Source organism: Triticum dicoccoides, chromosome 6B (assembly GCF_002162155.2).
Source record: "Triticum dicoccoides isolate Atlit2015 ecotype Zavitan chromosome 6B, WEW_v2.0, whole genome shotgun sequence".
In the NCBI taxonomy this organism is placed as follows: Eukaryota; Viridiplantae; Streptophyta; class Magnoliopsida; order Poales; family Poaceae; genus Triticum; species Triticum dicoccoides.
Genome location: NC_041391.1, coordinates 143793696 through 143821310, shown reverse-complemented (window position 1 = coordinate 143821310; position 27615 = coordinate 143793696).

Sequence of the window (27615 nt, the reverse complement as noted above, 5' to 3'; positions counted from 1 at the left end):
ACAATCGACAATTTGATTCTTCTTAGTGAGGAATCTATTCTAAAGCTTGCGGGCGGACTCTCCGGGCTGTGGTATTATGTGACTTAAATCGTCAGCGTCCGGTGGTCGGACATAGGTCCCTTGAAAGTTGGCCCTGAAAGCGTCCTCAAGTTCCTCCCAACTTTCGATCGAATTTTCGGGGAGGCATTTCAACCAGTGCCGAGCTGGTCCCTTCAACTTGAGGGGAAGGTACTTGATGGCGTGGAGGTCATCCCCACGAGCCATGTGGATATGAAGTATAAAATCCTCAATCCAGACCCCGGTGTCTGTCGTTCCATCGTATGCCTCTATGTTCACGAGTTTGAATCCCTGTGGAAATTCGTGATCCAGTACCTCTTCGGTGAAGCACAGAGGGTGCACAGCCCCTCTGTATCTGGACATGTTGTGGCATGCTATCGACTGTTGTTGTGTCCGGTGTTGATTCTGAACTGGTATTCGATCAGTACGATCGTTTTGGTGACCATAATCCTGCGCCGGAGCATGTCCTCTAGATCCATAGATGGACCTGGTCGCGCCGACCTTTTTGTCCAGGAGCTCACGTAAATCGTGTGCGACATCAATAGCTGCTCTATTGTGGTCATGGAGTGGTTGGTCCGGCCTACTGGCCGTATTGTTCTTTGGTGGAATGGCCTCATCGTCGAATTCTGGCAGCAGCTTGCGCTTTGGGTAGCTCTTCGTGTGGCGATCATCGCCATTTTTCTTTAGTGAATAGCACTTTATTCCATCTGCGATTGAGCGTTACCTGCACGGCCTTAAGCCTTTGCTCCTGCTTCTTTAGGCTTCTCGCAGTGGCCATAAGCCTACAGTGGAGGTTATCTCATTCCAAACGTTTTTTCGGGATGATGAATGCATCATCGTCCGGACTGTGCTCTTCTCCTGAGGCAGGTTGATGAGTTCGGCCCTCGGGATCGCTGTGATCGGGCGTCTGCTCCGGACTGTGTTCGGCGTGACCTGGATCTTCCTGCTCCATCGCTGGGTCCATATGGTTGTTGTTGCGTTTGGAGTTGACTGGGGTGTCGATTTTTCTAGTGATGTTATCGCTGTTTTTGCTGTGGCTCGACTTAGAGCGGCGTCAGCGCCGTCGTTTTGGCTTTTGTCCAGGGGTTTTATCTTCCGTTGTGTCCTTTTTTGTCGCCACTGTCCTCCTTAGGCGTGTCCACACCATGTATATATATCATATGATGAGGTGGCTGTCTAGTGCCCCATGGGCGGTGGTTCCAAATCGTCGCCTGCGCCGACGTCCATACCGTCGGTGTCGTCGGAGTCAAAGTCAAGCATGTCTGTTACGTCATCGACAGTGGCTATGAAGTGGGTGGTGGGTGGGCAACTAATTTCTTCGTCGCCTGCTTCCCACTCGAGCCGGACATAGTTCGGCCAAGGGTCTGCTGACAAAGAGAGAGACTTTAATGAATTTAGCATGTCGCCAAAAGGTGAGTGCTGGAAGATATCCGCAGGCGGGCTTGGGGATGTGCGGTCTGGAACCTACAGCCGGATACAAGTCCGGGGGTCCAGTGAAACAGACTTCCTTGGGGATGGAGTCCGTGTTCGGCTCTACCACCGATGAGTATGCGGCCTCCGGGGCGGGGTCCATCCACCCGTCCTCGGACGACGCGATCTGCCCCAGATTTAGGTCCGGAGCTCTTGCAGGTGTGACATCCCGAGTATTGTCCGAGAGCAGGTCTAAGATGTGCTTGTCGTGACTGTTCGGCACTCCTGGCGTAGGCCCGAATCTGTTGAAGATCAAGTCTCCGCGGATATCTACCGTGTAGTTCAAGTTTCGGAACCTGACCTGATAGCTAGGGGCGTAGCTGTCGATCTGCTCCAGATGGCCAAGTGAATTGGCCTGTAGTGCGAACCCGCCGAACATGAAGATTTGTCCGGGGAGAAAAGTCTCACCCTGGACCGCGTTGTTGTTGATGATTAAAGGAGCCATCGAGCCTTGCAGCGACGACACAGAGGAACTCTCAATGAAAGCACCAATGTCGGTGTCAAAACCGGCGGATCTCGGGTAGGGGGTCCCAAACTGTGCGTCTAAGGCTAATGGTAACAGGAGGCAGGGGACACGATGTTTTACCCAGGTTCAGGCCCTCTCGATGGAGGTAAAACCCTACTTCCTGCTTGATTGATCTTGATGATGTGAGTATTACAAGAGTTGATCTACCACGAGATCGTAGAGGCTAAACACTAGGAGCTAGGCTATGATTCTGATTGTTGTTGTCCTACGGACTAAACCCTCCAGTTTATATAGACACCGGAGGGGGCTAGGGTTACACAGAGTCGGTTACAAATAAGGAGATCTAACATCCGGATCGCCAATCTTGTCTTCCACGCAAACGAGAGTCCCATCCGGACACGTGACGAAGTCTTGAGTCATGTATCTTCACGGTCCAACAGTTCGGCCAAAGTATATAGTCCAGCTGTCCGGATACCCCCTTATCCAGGACTCCCTCACTCCTTTCCCCTCCTTTCCACTAAGGCCCATTAAGGCCCATATACCTCCCGAGGGGTTCCGATAACCTCCCGGAGCTCTGGTATTATCCCAATCTCACTCGGAACCTTTTCGGTGTCCAAATATAGTCGTCCAATATATTGATCTTGATGTCTCAACCATTTAGAGACTCCTCGTCATGTCCGTGATCACATCCGGGACTTCGAACAACCTTCGATACATCAAAACAGATAAACTCATAATATAACTATCATCTAACTTTAAGCGTGCGGACCCTACAGGTTCGAGAACTATGTAGACATGACCGAGACACGTCTCCGGTCAATAACCAATAGCGGAACCTAGATGCTCATATTGGCTCCTACATATTCTACGAAGATCTTTATCGGTCAAACAGCATAACAACATACGTTGTTCCCTTTGTCATCGGTATGTTACTTGCCCGAGATTCGATCATCGGTATCTCAATACCTAGTTCAATCTCGTTACCGGCAAGTCTCTTTACTCGTTACGTAATGCATCATCCCGTAACTAACTAAATAGCTACATTGCTTGCAAGGCTTATAGTGATGTGCATTACCGAGAGGGCCCAGAGATACCTCTCCGACGATCGGAGTGACAAATCCTAATCTCGAAATACGTCAACTCAACAAGTACCTTTGGAGACACCTATAGAGCACCTTTATAATCACCCAGTTACGTTGGGACGTTTGGTAGCACACAAAGTGTTCCTCCGGTAAGCAGGAGTTACATAATCTCATAGTCATAGGAACATGTGTAAGTCATGAAGAAAGCAATAGCAACTACTAAACGATCAAGTGCTAAGCTAACGGAATGGGTCAAGTCAATCACATCATTCTCCTAATGATGTGATCCTATTAATGAAATGACAACTCATGTCTATGGTTAGGAAACTTAACCATCTTTGATTCACGAGCTAGTCAAGTAGAGGCATACTAGTGACACTATGTTTGTCTATGTACTCACACATGTATTATGTTTCCGGGTAATACAATTCTAGCATGAATAATAAACATTTATCATTATATGAGGAAATAAATAATAACTTTATTATTGCCTCTACGGCATATTTCCTTCAACTCCACCGTCACCGATGAAAGGATGGAGTCCACCGCCGTGTTCCGCACGTCGAAGCCACCGCCTCGCTCGCACTTCTAGCACTGCCGCTGGTTCCCGGGGCGCTCCACGCGGCAGTCCGTGCAGGCCAGGTGCCCTCCTTTGCTCTGCAGAAATCAATCAAACAACACATCAATCAAGAAACCTGCACCTTGCTCAATCAGCTGAACGGATGAGGTGTATTCGAACCTCATACACTGGAGGCGTCAAGGGGCGGAGGCACAAGGGGCAGTGGAGCATGGTGAGGTCCATCAAGACCTTAGAGAGCTCCATCGTCGGGTCCTGTTTGGTCTGCATGATCTCGCCCTCCTCGTGCACAACCATCTCTCGACTTGGGCCGGGGCATTACAAAGCTTTACCGTCACATATTTTATACTACTTCAAGGTGCATTAAATAAACACATGCAAGTATCAAAAGGAGAGTCACGGCATGCATGTATGCGTTGTAATTAATGCATCTGTAAACGCACATTATTGAAATATATCGAGTGCAGTGCTTTGATGTGTCGCGTCAATTCGTACATCAACGAGAACTTTGATTATCCTCTCCCTCGCGGACTTAACTGCACCTGCCTTTGCCTGTATGACAGGTTGGCCACACACCTGTCGGGCCCACCTGTCATACACGCAAAGGCAGGAGCGTCCCTCCCTCGCCCATGAGCGTGGTGGCTGGCAAGACTAGGAGAAGCTTTCGCTACACGCTCTCCCTCCCGCATGCGATGGACATGCAGCAGTTCAATCGGTGTCAGATGGTCAGAAGCGTACTGTAGTACTCCATCATTGTTCGACTTCCCGAAGAGGTGAAGAGCCAAGCACAGCCCGGACGCTCGTGTGGCAGTTTCATGTGTAGAGTAGTCTAGGATAGCCTGTACCGTGTCTGTAAGCTTAAAATCGTTGGGGTCAGCTCCATGCTATGTGGTCGTCTCGAAGTTTTTGTAAAAAATTAAAATAGTCTTCTGGCCCTACCTGTCACCCTGGTGATTGTAGTTTGCACGCTCATCTGGTCAAGACAGGAATATATATTTTAATTTGTTTTTTTAAAGGGGGGACTCCCCGGCCTCTGCATCAGAACGATGCATACGGCCACATATATTTTAATTTGTGGTGGGTAAATGTTAGAGGTTGCAGCAAATATATTGTACACTACAGGTCTTTCTGCCAAGTTTAGAGGCAAGCATGTGGGGCCAGTGCTATGATGTGTCGCGTCAACTCGTACAACAAGGAGAAGCTTGATTTTACTACTACACGCGTTCTCCCTCGCCCATGCACGCGGTTGCTCGCAAACGAGGACATGATTTTGCTTAGTAGTACTTCTACAACAAGCTATCTGTCCCACTCGCGGTGGACGGACATGGAGCAGTGGATTCGACACTATAGAAGCAGTAGTAGTAACATCATTGTTCGTCTTCTCGAAGAGGCAAAGAGCCAAGCTCAAACCGAACGTTGCAGTTGTGAACATTGGAGAACGCATACAGACAGGCTCTTGCATGAGACAAAATTGCTATGTGATCCCACTATTGTACTAGTACGTACAACTACTTGCTAGTATAGCCCTGTAAACCAGAAAGGAGTATTTGCCCTTCTAGAGATTTCAACAAGTGACTAGACTACACCGAGACGGAGTACATATGGAGCAAAAAGAGTGAATCTGCACCATCAACAAATACATACTAGTTCTATCGTTTTCTTCTCCGAGGTGCACAATATTGAATATACTGACTAGTCTCTTTTTGACATGCATTTACGTTTTTTTGACACAGTATAGACGCAAGCACTCATATACACGCGCATACACTCACCGCTATGAACGGACACACGCACGGCACTGTCATCTTGAAATTTATGAAGTCGCCATAGGCACCTCGTCGTCGACAGGTCCATAGGTACTTGAATGCCAAGGAGGGAGAGGGTAGAGGTTCCCGAGACGTTGAACGGTCAATGATGCATCCTCAATTACATGCAGAGGGAATTAATTGGAGAAGCAGAATAGAGCCAGCATGATGTGAATGCAACAGAGTTTGGACTCTCATATAATGAAGGCGCCCCACCACTCCAATCCATCTACTCCCAAGTCTCTGCGCAGCACTGCTCACTCCAATCCAAGACCAAGTGACCAGAAGCCACAAGCACCTATGGAGGCGATGGACGCAAGCGGCAGTCGGCTGTGCCAATTCATCCAAGGCGCTGGCCTGCGGCCCCGCACCGCGCAGCGTTTCCAGATGGTGCTGGCGACCGCCGACATCGTAGCCCTCGCCGATGCCGGCTTCGCCTCTCGCATGGACGACATGATGGTCAACTCCATCCGTAAGTTCACCGCCCTCAAGAAGCGCGCGAACGACCTTGCCGTACTACTCCAGCCCGCGCGCCCAGGCTCCTCATTGCCAGCCACTCTCATCGGCCTCCATGGTGACGAACGCTTTCAAGCCCTAGTGGCCCTGCAGGTGCCGGAGGTCGCGACGAATAATGTGCACCTCGAGGCCGCGCTCGCACGCGCAGCGCCTCGCCATGCAAGAAACAGTCGACCTGCACATCCACGTCTACGAGGAAATCATCTACATAGGCCACTACAAGTCAAGCGAGGACAGAAAGACATTGGCCTTCTTCCAGCGGCTGGAATCTTTGGACGCCATTGTTCAGAAGCACGTCGACCTGGACCCGAAAGCCACTGCTACTTAGGCGTCATTTGGTGGGCCGGTGCCCTGAGTCGAGGAGGTGGACGTCGTCGATGGATGCATCTCTTCTTCTTGCCTCCTGTAACCAGCACTGCATCGCCTCGTGGCTGTAAGTGCATCTAGTGCCACCCCTAGTTGGTTTTGGAGTATTACTGACAAAGTTGGTTGAGGGACTAATGCGTTTGTGAGAATTGCAGGATAACGCAGGTAGTGTCCCTCATTGATTCGGTTTACCTACTGGAGATGACCCCTAAAAATGTATGAAGACATTGAAGACAATGGTGGTATGAGAAGATATTCATATTGAAGACTATGACATGAGAAGACATTGCGTGAAGACTTTGGAGCGCGAAGACTGTGTGGTTTGGTTGTTTCCTTTTCTTCTTTGTTGAGTCATAGGAACCACCGTACTGTTAAGTGGGGTCCAAGTGAACTAAGTCAGAGTGACTGAAGTGATGCTCAACCCAAATCCTATGTCTTCGAGCGAAGACAATGAGAGCAAATCTTATCTAGAGCTGGATGAGTCAGCTTTGCTTGTAGCCCAAGTAAAGTTGCCGCGTGTTTTTGAAATCTGACCGTTGGAACACGTGTCAGTTCCTTAGTGACCTAGGGTCATTTTGGACAAATCAGGTCGGGTTGCCTAGTGGCTATAAATAGCCCACCCCCTACACCAGAAATTGGTGGCTGCTCAGAGTTTGTGCACGGCTTTTGTTGTTTGAGAGCAACCCACCTCGAAGCATTTGAGAGAGAGAGAAATCCTTGCGAGGAGAAAGCCCAAACACCCAGAGCCAAAGAGTGTTAGGCATCACTGAAGTCTTTCTGTCTGTGTGACCTGAAGACTTATTACACTTGAGGACTGTGAATCCTCCAGCCGGTTAGGCGTCGCGTTCTGAGCATCCAAGAGTCATTGTGGATTGCCGGTGAACGAAGTCTGTGAAGGTTTGGAAGTCTCCCTTGAAGACTTACCAGAGTGATTGGGCGAGGACTGGGTGTCCTTAGCTCAAGGGGAATAAGGTAAGACACGGTCTTCTGAGTTAAATCTCAGCCTCCCTAACCAGACGTACAGTTGTCACAGAAACTGGAACTGGTCCAACAAATCCTGTGTCTTCAACAAGCAACTAGTTCTATCCCTTCCAACCTTACTTAAGTTTGTCTTCATGAAGTCATTGCCTATATGTTTATCTGTTTGACTTCATTGCTTGACTACTATTGTTGATTGGCTTCATACTATCTTCCATCGTGATTGTCGGTGTCAAAACCGGTGGATCTCGGGTAGGGGGTCCCAAACTGTGCGTCTAGGCGGATGGTAACAGGAGACAAGGGACACGATGTTTTTACCCAGGTTCGGGCCCTCTCGATGGAGGTAAAACCCTACTCCTGCTTGATTGATATTGATGATATGGGTAGTACAAGAGTGGATCTACCACGAGATCAAGGAGGCTAAACCCTAGAAGCTAGCCTATGGTATGATTGTTGTAATGGTTGTTCGTCCTACAGACTAAAACCCTTCGGTTTATATAGACACCGGGGAGGGCTAGGGTTACACAGAGTCGGTTACAATGGTAGGAGATCTACATATCCGTATCGCCAAGCTTGCCTTCCACGCCAAGGAAAGTCCCATCCGGACACGGGACGAAGTCTTCAATCTTGTATCTTCATAGTCTTGGAGTCCGGCTGACGATGATAGTCCGGCTATCCGGACACCCCCTAGTCCAGGACACCCTCAGTAGCCCCTGAACCAGGCTTCAATGACGATGAGTCCGGCGCGCATATTGTTCGGCATTGCAAGGCGGGTTCCTCCTCCGAATAATTCATAGAAGATTGCGAACACCAGGATAGTGTCCGGCTCTGCAAAATAATTTCCACATTTCCTCGTAGAGAGAATATTATGTACACAGGTTCAATCTGCTGACGTATCTTGTAGCGTGACGTCATGCCACTACCAAGCCTATACTTGAATCGTTTTTTATTATACCACCTCAGCGCGTTTAGCGAAGCGGTTTCCTTGGCACGTCTTGTCGAAGCAGAGATCGTGTTCCCCTTATCCCGGGATTCTCATCAATACGGACGTGGGTAACCCAACCATGCCATTGATGGTGGCGCTTGGGAGATAAGCGAGTTTTACCAGGCCGGTGGGGACGCATAGTTTCGTTCGCCCATATATAAGGGGATACAGATCCGCCCTTTTTACCTACACCTTCTTCCTCCTTTGCTTATCCATCTACGCGCACTCTCGAGCTCCAGCGCCCAAGTCCGTGCATCTCGCCTCGACCTTCTCCGACCATGTCCGGAGCGGGAGGCAAATGGCTGGCCTCCTCCATTACGGAGGAGCACATCGCAAAACTGCGCAGCGCCGGATAACTTTCCGGCGACATTGCGTACCGGTTGCCCGACAAGGGGCAGCTCATACCCACCCCCAGGCCCCATGAGAGGGTCGTGTTCCTTCCCCACTTCCTCCGTGGACTGGGCTTTCCAGTTCACCCCTTTGTCCGGGGGCTCATGTTCTACTACGGCCTGGATTTCCACGATCTGGCGCCGAACTTCATCCTCAACATCTCGGCGTTTATCGTTGTTTGCGAGGCCTTCCTCTGCATCCAGCCCCACTTCGGCTTGTGGCTCAAGACCTTCAATGTCAAGCCGAAGGTAGTGAAGGGCACTCAAGCGGAGTGCGGAGGCGCCATGTTGGGCAAGATGCCCAACATCATCTGGTTCAAAGGGGCCTTTGTGGAGTCCGTCAAGGGGTGGCAATCGGAGTGGTTCTACATCACCGAGCCGCGCGACCCTAAGTGGGCGGCGGCCCCCGAGTTCAGATCTGGTATCCCTATGCAGCTCACCTCCTGGAAAGAGAAGGGCTTGCTATGGGGTAGTTTGGAGGAGCTGACAGGACTCCAAGCCTGTATCCAGAAGCTGGCGAACAAGAAGCTTAGGCTTGTCAATGTGGTCCAAGTCATGCTCATCCGCCGGATTCTCCCTTGCCAACAACGGGCATTTGAATTGTGGGAGTTCAATCCGGCACAGCACCAGGCATTGAGCGGGCTCTTTGACACGACGTACGAAGGCGCCTGGCGGGTGCTGTTCAAGGGCGCCGAAGCTCCTGCATCCGCCACTGAAGATCGCGGATTTCGCTCGCAGCGTCCAGCTGACTAGGTAAGTGATTCTACCCCTTTACGGGACACTTGTTTTTAATAGATTGACCTTACGCGGGTTTCAATCTCCTTTTTCCTTTGACAGGACTGGATGAAGAAGGCCGAGCAGATCATCTAGCGGGGCTGCTGGTTCCGGCACCGCATGTGGTGCCGGAGAAGAAGGCCAAGAAGGAGGCCACGGGTACTCGAAAGAGTTCCCGTTTTCAGGTGTCCGACGACTCCGGGGCGGACTCCTCCCTCGAAGGTGAGGAGGAGGAAGAAGACTCTCTCCCAGAGGAAGGACAGAGGAAGAGGAAGGCTTTCCCGATAGGGGAGGCCGAAGGGTCCAAGAGGGGAATGACTATTCCCCCGATAGCTCCGCCAATGCCAACGTTGGCGACGAAGAGTGGCCCTCAGGGGCCAGGCCTCCGGCAAGATCGTAAGTATCCGGATTCCTGAATGATTTATAATTTCTTTTGTGTCACATAGTGTCCTTCTAATGCCGCACACTGCCTGCAGTCCGGCCGATGATGATCTCCCCGCTTCATCGAGCGGGTCGTTGGCTCCGTCGGATGTGGATTCCATCCCGACTGCCTCCACCCCTCACGATGCTGAGGACGCCGAGGTGGGATCCCCGGAAGGGACCCGTCAGGAGGAGGCTCCGGAGGCGCCGCAAGGCAGCCTCCCGGACTTTGCGTCGGACTCCACGCCGGAACCCGCAGTGGTTCCGGAGTCCGGCAGGCGGCCCCCTCGCAAGAAGGGCAAGACCGTGACGCCGACAGCCCCCGTCCAACCGGAGGCGCCGGGCAACTTGTTGGAGGCGCTCAAAGGCGCTTCCATCGAGGAAGAACGCCGCACTATCATGAGTGCGGTGATTCAGAAGGTTCAGCTCGCCAAGAGCTGGCTGACCGAAGCCTGCAGTAGCCTTCTAACAGGCTTTGAGGTAAGAAGTTAAAAATATGCAATGTAGTACCGCATAGATAGTAGCCCCTGATGCTCGGTTTGGTGTTCGGAAAGAAAAGCCGGACTGAGGATCTAAAAAGATATACGCAGGGTTGCTAAAAAATATGTCAATATGGGTTTGCAGGCTGCGCTGCTGACCTCTGCCTCACTGACTGCGGAGGTCGGTGCTTTGAAGCAGGACCTCGAGCGGTCCGAGCAAGAGCTCGGCCGTGCCAAGAAGCAGCTCGAGGACAAAGAAGGTGAATAACACCACTTTGAATAGTTACCTTACAGAAAAGGATTTAGGTTGCAATAAAAATAACAAGGATAACGTGGGTACTGCAGGGCCACGAACGAGGTGGCAACCCTGAAGGAGGCTGTGTCCGCGACCGAACGCAATGCGGCCGCGGAACGGGCAGAGCGAGAGAAGCAAGAGGCGCGGGTGGCGGAGGTGCGGCAAGAGCTCCAGGCTCTCATGGAAAAGCATGAGAGTTTGGAGCGCGACTCAAAGACTCGAGAGTCCGAGCTTACCTCGGCTCTCGAAAGTGCCAAAGCCGCCAAGGCCGAGGCCCATAAGGCCTTTCAGGAGGTTGAGGATGTGAAGAAAATAGCGGCGGGTAAGGCATTTTTCATGCAAAGCAAGCATGTTAATGTAAACTTCCTGATACTTACCCGAATTCAGAGCTCTCCAGGGGTGTTTGCAGATCTGCCTCGCAGCGCGTCTGATGCCGCCGCATTCTACCGAGCCGAGGAGGGGAGCTCAACGGAGAAGGTCTTCTGGTCTCAGTACGCTGAGGCCGGCCATCCGTTGCCCCCTAGCGACCAGCTGAAGCAGCTGGTCGAGCTCCACAAGGTAGCCGACCAGGCCATGAAGGGCCTCATAGTCCGGCTGTGGCCTGGAGAGGCCATGCCTGGGAGCTACTTCGGCCTCGTGCGGCGGCTGATGGATGTGTGCCCCTGGGTGGAGGTCATCAAGCGCTCCGCCTGTATTGAAGGTGCTCGTCGGGCCCTTGCCCGCGCAAAGGTGCACTGGGGCAGGCTGGATGCGGAGAGGCTTATCACTGACGCGCCGCCAGCGGGCAAGGAGTATCGTACGCCCGAGATGTACTATAAGACTGTCCTGAAGGGTGCCCGCAAGATTGCGGATGAGTGCCCTAGAGATGTAATTATTGAGTAAACTCGCAATGTGCTATCATGTGCGCTGAAAACTTTGTTCATATGCGCTAAGCAACGCTTATTGATTTAAAATATTACCTTCTGTGCGCCCGTTTATAAAATCTGAGAGATGGCAAGTCGTCGGCTTCAGCCCCCATGCCACGAGTGATGGGGTGTTCGGGATAAACTTGAGCACTCTTGTTCCCATTTTTGGGTCCACCTAGGGAGGCACTCAACACAAATTACAAGGCAACCGGACTTATAATGCTTGAACACTCTCACTTAGCCATAGAATTCTATAATTTTAAATTTCGGCGAAGCCCCTAGTATTCGGAAGACCGAGTTCGGGGCGCTATCCACGCCTTCGCCGGACATTATCCGGTTCTTCGCTCGAAGCGGCATAAGTCTTTAGGGACTCAAAAAGACCTCTTGAACAGTGATCAGTCTCTCGCCTTATCATGCCATTCAGTTTTAGCTTTCTCCACTGAGGCGCTCGCCCAGCTCAACCGGGGCGCAATCGCAGTGGTTCTCCCAGTGCTACCTTAGCCGACAGAACGGAACGTAAGGTACCAAAACATGGGAGCCGGGCAAACCCAACTATTGACCCAAGACATGATTCGGAGCCGATTCATATAATGCTATAAGTTCGGGGTGCCGCACTTGTGAAAGTGTTCGGACTTATCACACCATAATGCGGGGAACATGAGCCCCTGGTGTATTCGGCCGTACCAAAATTTACGGGTGCAAGATGTCATTAATGAACATATATGTAAAGTAATGCAATTATAGGCAAAAAGTGCTGCATTATTTATGCAAGGAATTCTGCTATGAGTGCGGAATGATACAAATAGTGCGGTAAGCAAGGGATTGGACTAATTAAACATGTCCCCCTCCAGGGGTGGGCTGCGGACTGGTGTATATAATCAAATTTAATGCTCGTAATGGAGACCACCTGAGTGTTCGTCGCAGCCTTTTTCCCTCCCTGGCTGTTGCATCGTGAGTTCTGCGGGTTCGCCGCCGGACAGGGCCTCTGGTGAACGGAGTCCTGTGTATAAAAAAGAAGGAAAATAAAAATAAAAAGAGAGACACACTTGGGAGCCCCTGGTGTGGTCGAACCACACTCTGGGTCTGTTGTGGTCGTGCCCCTCCCCCTATGCCCATGGTATCTCCAGAGTGTAATGATGTACGCGGAGGGCTGGTCTTGCAATCATGCGAGGGCTGGGGTTGGGGCCGCATTGCTACGCGTTCTCGGAACATGCCAGGTGGTCTTGATTGATGTTGCTCCGGGCACATTTGGCCGTGTCCGGTCGTTTAACGGCCGGACTCGAAATTTGCCTTAGAAGGCTGCTCTGTACTTCTGCCGCGAGAGCCGCTGTACGTTCCTCCGTTCGGAGGGAGCATTCGATATTTCCGTTGACCGTGATGACTCCACGAGGTCCTGGCGTCTTGAGCTTGAGGTATGCGTAATGCGGCACCGCGTTGAACTTTGCGAACGCGGTTCGTCCGAGCAGAGCGTGATAGCCGCTGCGGAACAGGACTATGTCAACAATTAACTCCTCACTCCGGAAGTTATCCGGGGATCCGAAGACCACTTCCAGTGTGACTGAGCCTATACAATTGGCCTCAACACCTGGTATGACGCCTTTGAAGGTCGTCTTTGTAGGTTTAATCCTTGAGGGGTCTATGCCCATCTTGCGCACTGTATCCTGATAAAGCAGGTTCAGGCTACTGCCGCCGTCCATCAGGACTCTCGTGAGGTGAAATCCATCGATGATTGGGTCTAAAACCCATGCGGTGAATCCGCCATGGCGGATACTGGTCGGATGGTCTCGTCGATCAAAAGTGATCGGTCAAGAGGACCATGGATTGAACTTCGGGGCGACTGGCTCCATCGCATATACGTCCCTTAGTGCACGCTTCCACTCCCTCTTGGGTATATGGGTTGCGTATATCATGTTTACCGTCCGCACTTGTGGGGGGAAACCCTTCTGTCCTCTACTGTTCGGCGGCCGGGTCTGTTCCTCGTCATCGTTGTGCAGCCCCTTGTCATTGCTTTCGGCAATTAACTTGCCTGCCTGCTTGAATACCCAACAATCTCTGTTGGTGTGGTTAGCTGGTTTTTCGGGGGTGCCATGTATCTGGCAAGAGCGGTCGAGTATTCGGTCCAAATTGGACGGACCCGGAGTGGTTCTTTTAAATGGCTTCTTCCGCTGACCGGGTTTAGAGCCTCGTAATCCGGCGTTGACTGCTGTATCCTCATTGTTGTCGCTGTTAACGTGGCGTTTGTTTTTGCTTCGACGCGACCTGCCATTGTGGTCCTTAGTATCCCGACTTCCATCATTTTTACTGAGGTTGTTGCTGCGAGCTAGCCAGCTATCCTCTCCCGCACAGAAGCGGGACATTAATGATGTGAGGGCTGCCATGGATTTCAGCTTTTCCTGTCCTAGGTGCCGGGCGAGCCACTCGTCGCGGATGTTATGTTTGAAGGCTGCGAGAGCCTCTGCATCCGGACAGTCAATGATTTGATTTTTCTTTGTTAAGAACCGTGTCCAGAATTGTCTGGCCGATTCGTCTGGCTGCTGAATTATGTGGCTTAGGTCATCGGTGTCTGGTGGTCGCACATATGTGCCCTGGAAGTTGTCGAGGAATGCGGCTTTCAGGTCTTCCCAACACCCAATTGACTCTGCGGGCAGGCTGTTAAGCCAATGCCGAGCTGGTCCTTTAAGCTTGAGCGGGAGATATTTGATAGCATGGAGATCGTCATCGCGGGCCATACGGATATGAAGGAGATAATCCTCGATCCAAACCGCGGGGTCTGTTGTGCCATCGTAGGATTCGATGTTGACGGGTTTAAACCCTTCAGGGATTTGATGATCCATTACTTCGTCTGTGAAGCATAGTGGGTGTGCGGCGCCTCTGTATTCAGCAATATCACGACGTAGCTCAAGGGAGCGTTGTCTGCTGTGTTCGCCCCGGCCGGAGTTGTTGTATCCGGCGCGACGATATTCGTCGTGGTTCGTGGGGCGCCCACGTGATCCATAGATAGATCTGGATTGTCTTGCCTTGTCTTCCAATATATCCCGCAAGTCCGGTGCGTTCCCCCGTGGCTTCGTACTTTTAGAGCGATGCCGGGGGATGGTCTTGATGGAGGGCCTGGATGCCTCTCTATCGCGACCACGGGGTGGTCGATAGGCCGTATTGTGCGCTGGTGATGATGGTATGTATGCTTCCTCCTCTAATCGGGGGAGCAACTTGCGTTTTGGGTAGCTCTTGGAGGGGCGTTCGAGTTCATACTCTTCGGCCGCGAGGACCTCGGTCCATCTGTCGGCCAGCAGGTCTTGATCAGCTTGAAGTTGCTGCTGCTTTTTCTTTAGGCTATTTGCTGTGGCCATTAGCCTGCATTTGAAACGCTCTTGTTCGACGGGATCCTCAAGCACGACGAATTCGTCGTCGTCGAGCCTTGCCTCGTCTCCAGAGGGAGGTATGTAATTATCGAAGATGTCAAGTTCAAGAAGGATCGTCTATGTGGTGCCTGTGAAGCCGGAAAGATGACAAGGGCAAAGCACCCCTCAAAGACAATCATGACAACATCTCAATCCTTCGAGCTATTACACATGGACTTGTTCGGACCTACTCACTACTCCACCCTCACAACAACTGTCTGTCTCTATGGCTTCGTCATTGTTGATGACTACTCAAGATACACATGGGTTCATATAATTCTTTACAAGACTGAAGTGCAAGATGTCTTCAGGCGCTTCACAAATCGAGCAATGAACAATTCTGGTGTGAAGATCAAGCACATCAGAAGTGACAATGGCACTGAATTCAAGAACACTTGACTTGATCTGTATCTAGATACAATGGGAATCACTCATGAGTTCTCTGCTCCATACACACCTCAGCAAAACGGCATTGTTGAGCGCAAAAACAGAACCCTCATTGAGATGGCTCGAACAATGCTAGATGAGTACAAGACACCAAGAAAGTTCTGGCCTGAAGCTATTGATACTACATGTCATATCATCAACCGTGTGTACATTCATAAGCTTCTAAACAAAACATCATATGAGCTACTTACTGGCAAAAAGCCAAACATCAGTTACTTCAGAGTATTTGAAGCAAGATGCTGGATAAAGGATCCCCATCATAAATCAAAATTTGCACCTAAGGCTCACGAAGGCTTCATGCTTGGCTATGGAAAGGATTCACACTCCTACAGAGTCTTCAACCTTTATCTCTATAAAATCGTTGAAACTGTGGACGTGAAATTTGATGAAACCAATGGTTCACAGAGAGAGATTTTGCCAAGCACACTGGATGAAGCTCCTTCAAACGAGGCAATCAAGCTGGTGGGAACTGGTGAAATCATGCCCTCTGAAGCACAGACTGGAGAGGAACTCATCACCTCTGCACCAAATCAACCTGAAGACAATGCTCAGTCCGAAGACAATCCTCCCAATGATAACAATGGTCAGCCAGAGCAAAATCTTCGTCTTGTTCATCCACGTGTTGCAAATGAAGTTCAAATAGAGAAGATAATTGACAGCATCAATGCACCTGGTCCGCTCACTCGATCAAGAGCAACACAGCTAGCAAACTTCTGTGGGCACTTTTCATTCGTGTCAATATCAGAACCCAAGAAAGTTGCCGAAGCTTTTATGGAACCTGAATGGATTCAAGCCATGCAAGAAGAACTTCAACAGTTCAAACTGAATAATGTCTGGGAACTTGTCAAGCGACCTGATCCTCGCAAGCACAACATTATTGGAACAAAATGGATATATCGAAACAAGCAAGATGAGCATGGTCAAGTCGTCAGAAACAAAGCACGTCTTGTGGCTCAAGGATACACTCAAGTTGAAGGAATTGACTTTGATGAAACATTTGCTCCTGTTGCTAGGCTTGAAGCTATTCGCAGACTGCTAGCCTACGCTAATCATCACAATATCTTGCTATATCAAATGGATGTAAAGAGTGCATTTCTCAATGGCAAGATTGAAGAAGAAGTGTATGTCGCACAACCACCTGGCTTTGAAGATCCAAAACATCCTGATATGGTGTACAAGCTAAACAAGGCACTGTATGGCCTCAAACAAGCCCTCATGCCTGGTATGATACAATCAAGGACTTCCTGAAGAGCAAAGGCTTCAAACCCGGATCCCTCGATACCACTCTCTTCACGAAGACATATGATGGTGAACTGTTTGTGTGCCAAATATATGTGGATGACATAATCTTCGGATGCACCAACCAGAAGTACAGTGATGAGTTTGGGGTACATGATGCAAGAGCAATATCAAATGTCCATGATGGGTGAGCTGAAGTTCTTCCTTGGTCTTCAAATTCGTCAGCAGAGGAATGGCATCTTCATATCTCAAGAGAAATACCTCAAGGATTGCCTGAAGAAGTTTGGAATGGAAGACTGCAAAGGCTACACGACGCCAATGCCAGCCAAACACCATCTTCGTCCCGACGACAATGGTAAAGAGTTCGATCAAAAGGTATACCGCTCCATGATTGGTTCTTTGCTTTATTTATGTGCAACTAGGCCAGATATTATGCTTAGTGTTTGCATGTGTGCTCGATACCAAGCGGCACCAAAGGAATCGCATCACTTAGCTGTGAAGCGAATTCTTCGATATTTGGCTTACACCCCAACACTCGGATTATGGTATCCCAAGGGCTCAAGATTCGATTTGGTTGGATTCTTGGATGCTGATTATGCTGGTGACAAGGTGGATCGCAAGTCTACATCTGGCACATGTCATTTTCTTGGTCGATCACTTGTCTGTTGATCTTCGAAGAAGCAGAACTGTGTATCACTCTCAACTGCTGAATCTGAATACATTGCTGTTGGATCCTGTTGTGCTCAGCTTCTATGGATGAAGCAAACTCCCAAGGACTATGGCATCAACCTGAAACAAATACCTCTCTTCTGCGACAACGAGAGTGCCATCAAAATAGCCAACAATCCAGTCCAACACTCGAAGACAAAGCACATTGAAATTCGTCATCACTTTCTCAGAGATCATGTTATGAAGAAAGACATCGATATCATTCATGTGAGCACTGAAGAGCAAAAAGTGCTGCATTATTTATTCAAGGGATTCTGCTATGAGTGCGGAATGATACAAATAGTGCGGTAAGCAAGGGATTGGACTAATTAAACATGTCCCCCTCCAGGGGTGGGCTGCGGACTGGTGTATATAATCAAATTTAATGCTCGTAATGGAGACCACCTGAGTGTTCGTCGCAGCCTTTTTCCCTCCCTGGCTGTTGCATCGTGAGTTCTGCGGGTTCGCCGCCGGACAGGGCCTCTGGTGAACGGAGTCCTGTGTATAAAAAAGAAGGAAAATAAAAATAAAAAGAGAGACACACTTGGGAGCCCCTGGTGTGGTCGAACCGCACTCTGGGTCTGTTGTGGTCGTGCCCCTCCCCCTATGCCCATGGTATCTCCAGAGCGTAAGGATGTACGCGGAGGGCTGGTCTTGCAATCATGCGAGGGCTGGGGTTGGGGCCGCATTGCTACGCGTTCTCGGAACATGCCAGGTGGTCTTGATTGATGTTGCTCCGGGCGCATTTGGCCGTGTCCGGTCGTTTAACAGCCGGACTCGAAATTTGCCTTAGAAGGCTGCTCTGTACTTCTGCCGCGAGAGCCGCTGTACGTTCCTCCGTTCGGAGGGAGCGTTCGATATTTCCGTTGACCGTGATGACTCCACGAGGTCCTAGCGTCTTGAGCTTGAGGTATGCGTAATGCGGCACCGCGTTGAACTTTGCGAACGCGGTTCGTCCGAGCAGAGCGTGATAGCCGCTGCGGAACAGGACTATGTCGACAATTAACTCCTCACTCCGGAAGTTATCCGGGGATCCGAAGACCACTTCCAGTGTGACTGAGCCTATACAATTGGCCTCAACACCTGGTATGACGCCTTTGAAGGTCGTCTTTGTAGGTTTAATCCTTGAGGGGTCTATGCCCATCTTGCGCACTGTATCCTGATAAAGCAGGTTCAGGCTACTGCCGCCGTCCATCAGGACTCTCGTGAGGTGAAATCCATCGACGATTGGGTCTAAAACCCATGCGGTGAATCCGCCATCGCGGACACTGGTCGGATGGTCTCGTCGATCAAAAGTGATCGGTCAAGAGGACCATGGATTGAACTTCGGGGCGACTGCCTCCATCGCATATACGTCCCTTAGTGCACGCTTCCGCTCCCTCTTGGGTATATGGGTTGCGTATATCATGTTTACCGTCCGCACTTGTGGGGGGAAACCCTTCTGTCCTCTACTGTTCGGCGGCCGGGTCTCTTCCTCGTCATCGTTGTGCAGCCCCTTGTCATTGCTTTCGGCAATTAACTTGCCTGCCTGCTTGAATACCCAACAATCTCTGTTGGTGTGGTTAGCTGGTTTTTCGGGGGTGCCATCTATCTGGCAAGAGCGGTCGAGTATTCGGTCCAAATTGGACGGACCCGGGGTGGTTCTTTTAAATGGCTTCTTCCGCTGACCGGGTTTAGAGCCTCGTAATCCGGCGTTGACTGTTGTATCCTCATTGTTGTCGCTGTTAACGTGGCGTTTGTTTTTGCTTCGACGCGACCTGCCATTGTGGTCCTTAGTATCCGGACTGCCATCATTTTTACTGAGGTTGTTGCTGCGAGCTAGCCAGCTATCCTCTCCCGCACAGAAGCGGGACATTAATGATGTGAGGGCTGCCATGGATTTCAGCTTTTCCTGTCCTAGGTGCCGGGCGAGCCACTCGTCGCGGATGTTATGTTTGAAGGCTGCGAGAGCCTCTGCATCCGGACAGTCAATGATTTGATTTTTCTTTGTTAAGAACCGTGTCCAGAATTGTCTGGCCGATTCGTCTGGCTGCTGAATTATGTGGCTTAGGTCATCGGTGTCTGGTGGTCGCACATATGTGCCCTGGAAGTTGTCGAGGAATGCGGCTTTCAGTTCTTCCCAACACCCAATTGACTCTGCGGGCAGGCTATTAAGCCAATGCCGAGCTGGTCCTTTAAGCTTGAGCGGGAGATATTTGATAGCATGGAGATCGTCATTGCGGGCCATACGGATATGAAGGAGATAATCCTCGATCCAAACCGCGGGGTCTGTTGTGCCATCGTAGGATTCGATGTTGACGGGTTTAAACCCTTCAGGGATTTGATGATCCATTACTTCGTCTGTGAAGCATAGTGGGTGTGCGGCGCCTCTGTATTGAGCAATATCACGACGTAGCTCAAGGGAGCGTTGTCTGCTGTATTCGCCCCGGCCGGAGTTGTTGTATCCGGCGCGACGATATTCGTCGTGGGTCGTGGGGCGCCCACGTGATCCATAGATAGATCTGGATTGTCTTTCCTTGTCTTCCAATATATCCCGCAAGTCCGGTGCGTTCCCCCGTGGCTTCGTACTTTTAGAGCGATGCCGGGGGATGGTCTTGATGGAGGGCCTGGATGCCTCTCTATCGCGACCACAGGGTGGTCGGTCGGCCGTATTGTGCGCTGGTGATGATGGTATGTATGCTTCCTCCTCTAATCGGGGGAGCAACTTGCGTTTTGGGTAGCTCTTGGAGGGGCGTTCGAGTTCATACTCTTCGGCCGCGAGGACCTCGGTCCATCTGTCGGCCAGCAGGTCTTGATCAGCTTGAAGTTGCTGCTGCTTTTTCTTTAGGCTATTTGCTATGGCCATTAGCCTGCGTTTGAAACGCTCTTGTTCGACAGGATCCTCAGGCACGACGAATTCGTCGTCGTCGAGCCTTGCCTCGTCTCCGGAGGGAGGTATGTAATTATCATCCTCGACCTCTTCGTCTGCCGCTCTCTCGTGAGGGCTGGCTTCTGCATCCTCCTACGCTGAATCTTGCTGGAGGGGATTGTGTTCGGCACTTTCTGGGGTGTTATTATCTCCTGTGCCGAAATCTCCATTCTTGCTGTGGCGGGATTTAGAGCGGCGCCGCTAACGTCGGCGCTTGGGCTGTTTCTTTAGGGAATCTGCCTCCGCTGCTTCTTCGCCATCCCCATCTTTTGGGGTGTCCACCATGTATATGTCGTATGACGAGGTGGTCTTCCAATGCCCTGTAGGCGCTGGTTCTTGATCGTCTCCGGCATCATCGTCCATACCGTCGATGTCTTCGGAGTCGTAGTCTAGCATGTTTGTTAGATCGTCGACAGTTGCTACAAAGTGGGTGGTGGGTGGGCTTTGAATTTCTTCGTCGTCCACATCCCAACCATCCTGGCCGTAGTCCGGCCAGGGCTCTCCGGATAGCGAGAGATGCTTTAGTGAATTTAGGATGTCGCCGAAGGGTGAGTGCTGAAAGATGTCCGTAGCGGTGAACTCCATGATCGGCCCCCAATCGAATTCGATTGGCAGGGGCGCAGGAGGTTCGGAGTCCGGCAGGGAGTCCGGCACCTCGGAGTCATGAGCTTTATAATGGACGGGGTCAGTGTTCGGCTCCATCGCCGTGGAACTTGCAGCTTCCGAGGCGGTGTCCAGCCACCCCTCCTCGATCTGCGCGATCGGCTCCGGACTATGGGTCGGAGCGGATTCGTGTGCGGCCTCCAAGGTACTGTCCGGCGGCAGAGTTAGATCGTGCCCATCGTGACAGTGCGGCACGCTCGGCTGCGGCTCGGATCCATCGAAGATCAAGTCTCCGCGGATATCCGCCGTGAAGTTTAGGCTTCCAAATCTGACCTGATGGCCAGGGTCGTAGCTTTCGATATGCTCCAGATGGCCAAGTGAATTGGCTCGCAGTGCAAAGCTGACGAATACGAAGATCTGTCCGGGGAGAAAAGTCTCACCCTGGACGGCGTTGTTGTTGATTGAAGAAGCCATCAAGCCTATCGGTGATGACACAGAGGAACTCTCAATGAAAGCATCAATGTCGGTGTCAAAACCGGCGGATCTCGGGTAGGGGGTCCCGAACTGTGCGTCTAGGCAGATGGTAACAGGAGACAAGGGACACGATGTTTTTACCCAGGTTCGGGCCCTCTCGATGGAGGTAAAACCCTACTACTGCTTGATTGATATTGATGATATGGGTAGTACAAGAGTGGATCTACCACGAGATCAAGGAGGCTAAACCCTAGAAGCTAGCCTATGGTATGATTGTTGTAATGGTTGTTCGTCCTACGGACTAAAACCCTTCGGTTTATATAGACACCGGGGAGGGCTAGGGTTACACAGAGTCAGTTACAATGGTAGGAGATCTACATATCCGTATCACCAAGCTTGCCTTCCACGCCAAGGAAAGTCCCATCCGGACATGGGACGAAGTCTTCAATCTTGTATCTTCATAGTCTTGGAGTCCGGCTGACGATGATAGTCCAGCTATCCGGACACCCCCTAGTCCAGGACTCCCTCAGTGATCCTTACTGCCTAACTGCTATTAGTCATGTACTTTCATATCATTACATACTTGACTATGGCTTGTTTAGGTTAGTTTATCTTCCACTGCATATCAATTAGGTTGTTTCTGTTGTTTTTCTTCGAAACTTCCAAGTTTTGAAGACTTTCATAAAAATCACCTATTCACCCCCCCCCCTCTAGTCGATACTAGCACTTTCAATTGGTATCAGAGAAAGGTACTCCCTTGTTCTGTGTGATTCGGTTTAACCACCTGGAGTTTGAGCTATGTCGACTGCAGGATTGAGGAACATATCGTGTCCCACCTTTGACGGTCATGAGTATCCCCGATGGAAGGCCATGACGAAGAAGCTACTCATGTCCAAGGATAGCGAACTGTGGACCGTCACTGAGATTGGACTCACTGATCTATGCAAGATGGCAGAGGCGGATGACATTCGCAAGTATACGCTACTGAACCTCACAGCGAAGGATGTCATCTGCTGTCATTTGTCCAGAAATCAGTTCAGGAATGTTATGCACCTCAATCACGCGAAGCTAATCTGGGACTGGCTTTCTGACGTATACGAAGGTCATCGCACTCGTCATGATCCACGGTTTGAGGACTACAAGGAATCTCTCAAGGAGATGACCTTTGCACCTGAATCATCATCATCCTCATCGTGCCACATGGCAAGGGGTGATAAGGTAACTGAATGCTATCTTTCTGAATCTAGTGATGATGAATCAGGTGATGAATTTGGGCCCAGTTATGACAAGCTTGCTTCCCTTGCCACTAAACAACAAAGAATCTTGGAAAAGGTTCAAGACATGCTTAGTAAGAGCGATGATATGTTGGGTGAGGAAATGGATTAGTCAAAAGCTTTGGCTGATAGTCTTCATAGACTTCATGCTAAGTTTGACGCCCTTCAAGATCAACATAATGCTCTCTTATCTGATCATGAGAAGCTTTCTTCTGAATGTCTTCAAAGAAAGCTAGACCTTGAAAAGCTAAGAGTGGATTATGAAGATCTTCAGAAGGAGCGAGACTCACTTCGCGCTCAACAGATCAGTTCCGCTCAGGAAGGATTTGAACCACCATGTCTAAAATGCATTGAGCGTGATAACGCTACATCTGTTGCTGAATGTTCCACTCCAGCTACTGTTTCATTGTCTTCACCTACTGATGTGGTCACTAACCCCTCTGCGGAGGATACCACTGCTGTTGCTGATGAAAATGCTATGTTGAAGACATTGCTTGAAACAGGGATGTACAAAAGTTTGAAGGGACATCAGACTCTCTGCGATGCCTCAAAAAGCAGATTCTGAACCGAAACCCTAGGAAAGAGGGTGTTGGGTTCGAAAGGAAAATGAACGTTGATGGTTCGTACTGGAAGCCTGAGCAGTACCCCAAAACCACATGGGTTGCTGCAAAGGAACCTTAAGTAGATCCATCTACCTTATCTGGCTTTACCTGTGCTAATCCTATTATCATTGATGAATCCTTTGATGCAAACTATAATTTGTTCAAAAATCAGAATGGTGAAGTGTTTGCCACGTACATTGGTACTAACTGCAGGAATGGACCACCTATGAAGAAGATCTGGGTACCTAAGCGGTACATTGAGAATCTTCCTGTGAATGTCGTCATGACACCACCTAGGAAGAAGACAAACCCCAGACCTATAGCTTCATATGGCCCAAAGGCTTCATACAGATACATGACTCACATGAGTAACGCCAATGTTTTGCAGGGAAATCATACTGAGACTTATGAATATGAGCGTGTATCTTCGAACCGCTATGTTCATAGGACTAAGAACTTTTCTGCTTATTCATATGAGTATCATTCATCTCCTGCAAGGCTATTTGCTAGGGCTTCAAAGCCAAAATTCTCAGATGCTACACTTAGACTCATTGCTTCTAAGCCCCCACTGAAAATGTGGGTGGCAAAGAAGAACTAACTCTCTTTTGCAGAAAAGGGTCTCCAGCCAGCAATCAATGGCGTCCGATACTATTGCTGGGGACCTAAAACTCACTAAGGACGCACGATGAAATGTCATTCTATATACTTCATCTGAATTTCTTATCAGTCGTACTATGTCCTAACTTTGATATAAGCTGTGAATGTCCCTATATGTATCAAATGCATATGCTTCACAACACTTGTGTGAAGCCTATCCTCCTAACTGCACTGTAGGGTACATCACCAAAAGCTTTAGAATGGATTATGGACAGTGGATGCACAAATCATATGACTGGTGATCGAAGTCTTCTCATGGACTCAACCTTACGTCCATCCGACAAGAGTCACATCACATTTGTTGACACTGGTAAAAGCAAAGTATTGGGTCTAGGTAGAGTTGCAATCTCAAAGGATCAACACATGGATAAAGTGATGCTTGTTGAATCCCTTGGTTTCAACTTAATGTCTGTCTCAATGCTTTGTGTCTTGAACATGATTGTGATATTTGGCAAATATCGTCGCCTTGTACTAATGGAATCTGACAAATCTCTAGTCTTTGAAGTGTATCGAAAAGATGATCTGTACATGGTAGATTTCTCAGCAGGTCCACAGCTTGCCGTATGTCTTCTCACAAAAGCTTCAGAATGCTGGCTCTGGCATCGAAGGCTGGGACATGCTGGCATGAGGAACTTACACTCACTCGTCAAGAAGAAGCATGTCATAGGCATCGAAGATGTCAAGTTCAAGAAGGATCGTCTATGTGGTGCCTGTGAAGCCGGAAAGATGACAAGGGCAAAGCACCCCTCAAAGACAATCATGACAACATCTCAATCCTTCGAGCTATTACACATGGACTTGTTCGGACCTACTCACTACTCCACCCTCACAACAACTGTCTGTCTCTATGGCTTCGTCATTGTTGATGACTACTCAAGATACACATGGGTTCATATAATTCTTTACAAGACTGAAGTGCAAGATGTCTTCAGGCGCTTCGCAAATCGAGCAATGAACAATTATGGTGTGAAGATCAAGCACATCAGAAGTGACAATGGCACTGAATTCAAGAACACTTGACTTGATCTGTATCTGGATACAATGGGAATCACTCATGAGTTCTCTGCTCCATACACACCTCAGCAAAACGGCATTGTTGAGCGCAAAAACAGAACCCTCATTGAGATGGCTCGAACAATGCTAGATGAGTACAAGACACCAAGAAAGTTCTGGCCTGAAGCTATTGATACTACATGTCATATCATCAACCGTGTGTACATTCATAAGCTTCTGAACAAAACATCATATGAGCTACTTACTGGCAAAAAGCCAAACGTCAGTTACTTCAGAGTATTTGAAGCAAGATGCTGGATAAAGGATCCCCATCATAAATCAAAATTTGCACCTAAGGCTCACGAAGGCTTCATGCTTGGCTATGGAAAGGATTCACACTCCTACAGAGTCTTCAACCTTTATCTCTACTAAATCGTTGAAACTGTGGACGTGAAATGTGATGAAACCAATGGTTCACAGAGAGAGATTTTGCCAAGCACACTGGATGAAGCTCCTTCAAACGAGGCAATCAAGCTAGTGGGAACTGGTGAAATCATGCCCTCTGAAGCACAGACTGGAGAGGAACTCATCACCTCTGCACCAAATCAACCTGAAGACAATGCTCAGTCCGAAGACAATCCTCCCAATGATAACAATGGTCAGCCAGAGCAAAATCTTCGTCTTGTTCATCCACGTGTTGCAAATGAAGTTCAAATAGAGAAGATAATTGACAGCATCAATGCACCTGGTCCGCTCACTCGATCAAGAGCAACACAGCTAGCAAACTTCTGTGGGCACTTTTCATTCATGTCAATATCAGAACCCAAGAAAGTTGCCAAAGCTTTTATGGAACCTGAATGGATTCAAGCCATGCAAGAAGAACTTCAACAGTTCAAACTGAATAATGTCTGGGAACTTGTCAAGCGACCTGATCCTCGCAAGCACAACATTATTGGAACAAAATGGATATATCGAAACAAGCAAGATGAGCATGGTCAAGTCGTCAGAAACAAAGCACGTCTTGTGGCTCAAGGATACACTCAAGTTGAAGGAATTGACTTTGATGAAACATTTGCTCCTGTTGCTAGGCTTGAAGCTATTCGCATACTGCTAGCCTACGCTAATCATCACAATATCTTGCTATATCAAATGGATGTAAAGAGTGCATTTCTCAATGGCAAGATTGAAGAAGAAGTGTATGTCGCACAACCACCTGGCTTTGAAGATCCAAAACATCCTGATATGGTGTACAAGCTAAACAAGGCACTGTATGGCCTCAAACAAGCCCCTCATGCCTGGTATGATACAATCAAGGACTTCCTGAAGAGCAAAGGCTTCAAACCCGGATCCCTCGATACCACTCTCTTCATGAAGACATATGATGGTGAACTGTTTGTGTGCCAAATATATGTGGATGACATAATCTTCGGATGCACCAACCAGAAGTACAGTGATGAGTTTGGGGTACATGATGCAAGAGCAATATCAAATGTCCATGATGGGTGAGCTGAAGTTCTTCCTTGGTCTTCAAATTCGTCAGCAGAGGAATGACATCTTCATATCTCAAGAGAAATACCTCAAGGATTTCCTAAAGAAGTTTGGAATGGAAGACTGCAAAGGCTACACGACGCCAATGCCAGCCAAACACCATCTTGGTCCCGACGACAATGGTAAAGAGTTCGATCAAAAGGTATACCGCTCCATGATTGGTTCTTTGCTTTATTTATGTGCATCTAGGCCAGATATTATGCTTAGTGTTTGCATGTGTGCTCGATACCAAGCGGCACCAAAGGAATCGCATCACTTAGCTGTGAAGCGAATTCTTCGATATTTGGCTTACACCCCAACACTCGGATTATGGTATCCCAAGGGCTCAAGATTCGATTTGGTTGGATTCTTGGATGCTGATTATGCTGGTGACAAGGTGGATCGCAAGTCTACATCTGGCACATGTCATTTTCTTGGTCGATCACTTGTCTGTTGATCTTCGAAGAAGCAGAACTGTGTATCACTCTCAACTGTTGAATCTGAATACATTGCTGCTGGATCCTGTTGTGCTCAGCTTCTATGGATGAAGCAAACTCTCAAGGACTATGGCATCAACCTGAAACAAATACCTCTCTTCTGCGACAACGAGAGTGCCATCAAAATAGCCAACAATCCAGTCCAACACTCGAAGACAAAGCACATTGAAATTCGTCATCACTTTCTCAGAGATCATGTTATGAAGAAAGACATCGATATCATTCATGTGAGCACTGAAGAGCAACTGGCAGATATCTTCACAAAGCCCTTGGATGAGAAAAGGTTTTGCAAGTTACGGTGTGAGCTAAATATCTTAGAATCCTCTAATGTCCTGTGATCAGGCACACATCCTAACACTTATGCATGTTGATGACTTAGATGTGCAACACACAAAGTAAGGTATATCTTCAATCAATGAAGATTTACACTCTGAGTGTGAACATATTAACATGGAATTTGACTTCGGAGCGCCACGATAATTGTGCACCGTGTCTGGGTCTAATACTTCATATACAGTGGGTAACGCCACCACCAACTTTTCTTGTTTGAAGTGTTTCACTCAAGGCGTTATATTGCAATGATTTCTCATTTGGTTTGTCTTCAGTTTCAATTTGTCTTCACGACTTTCTGCACTATGATGATTTGATTGCTTTCTGATATATATATATATATATATATATATATATATATATATATATATATATATATATATATATATATATA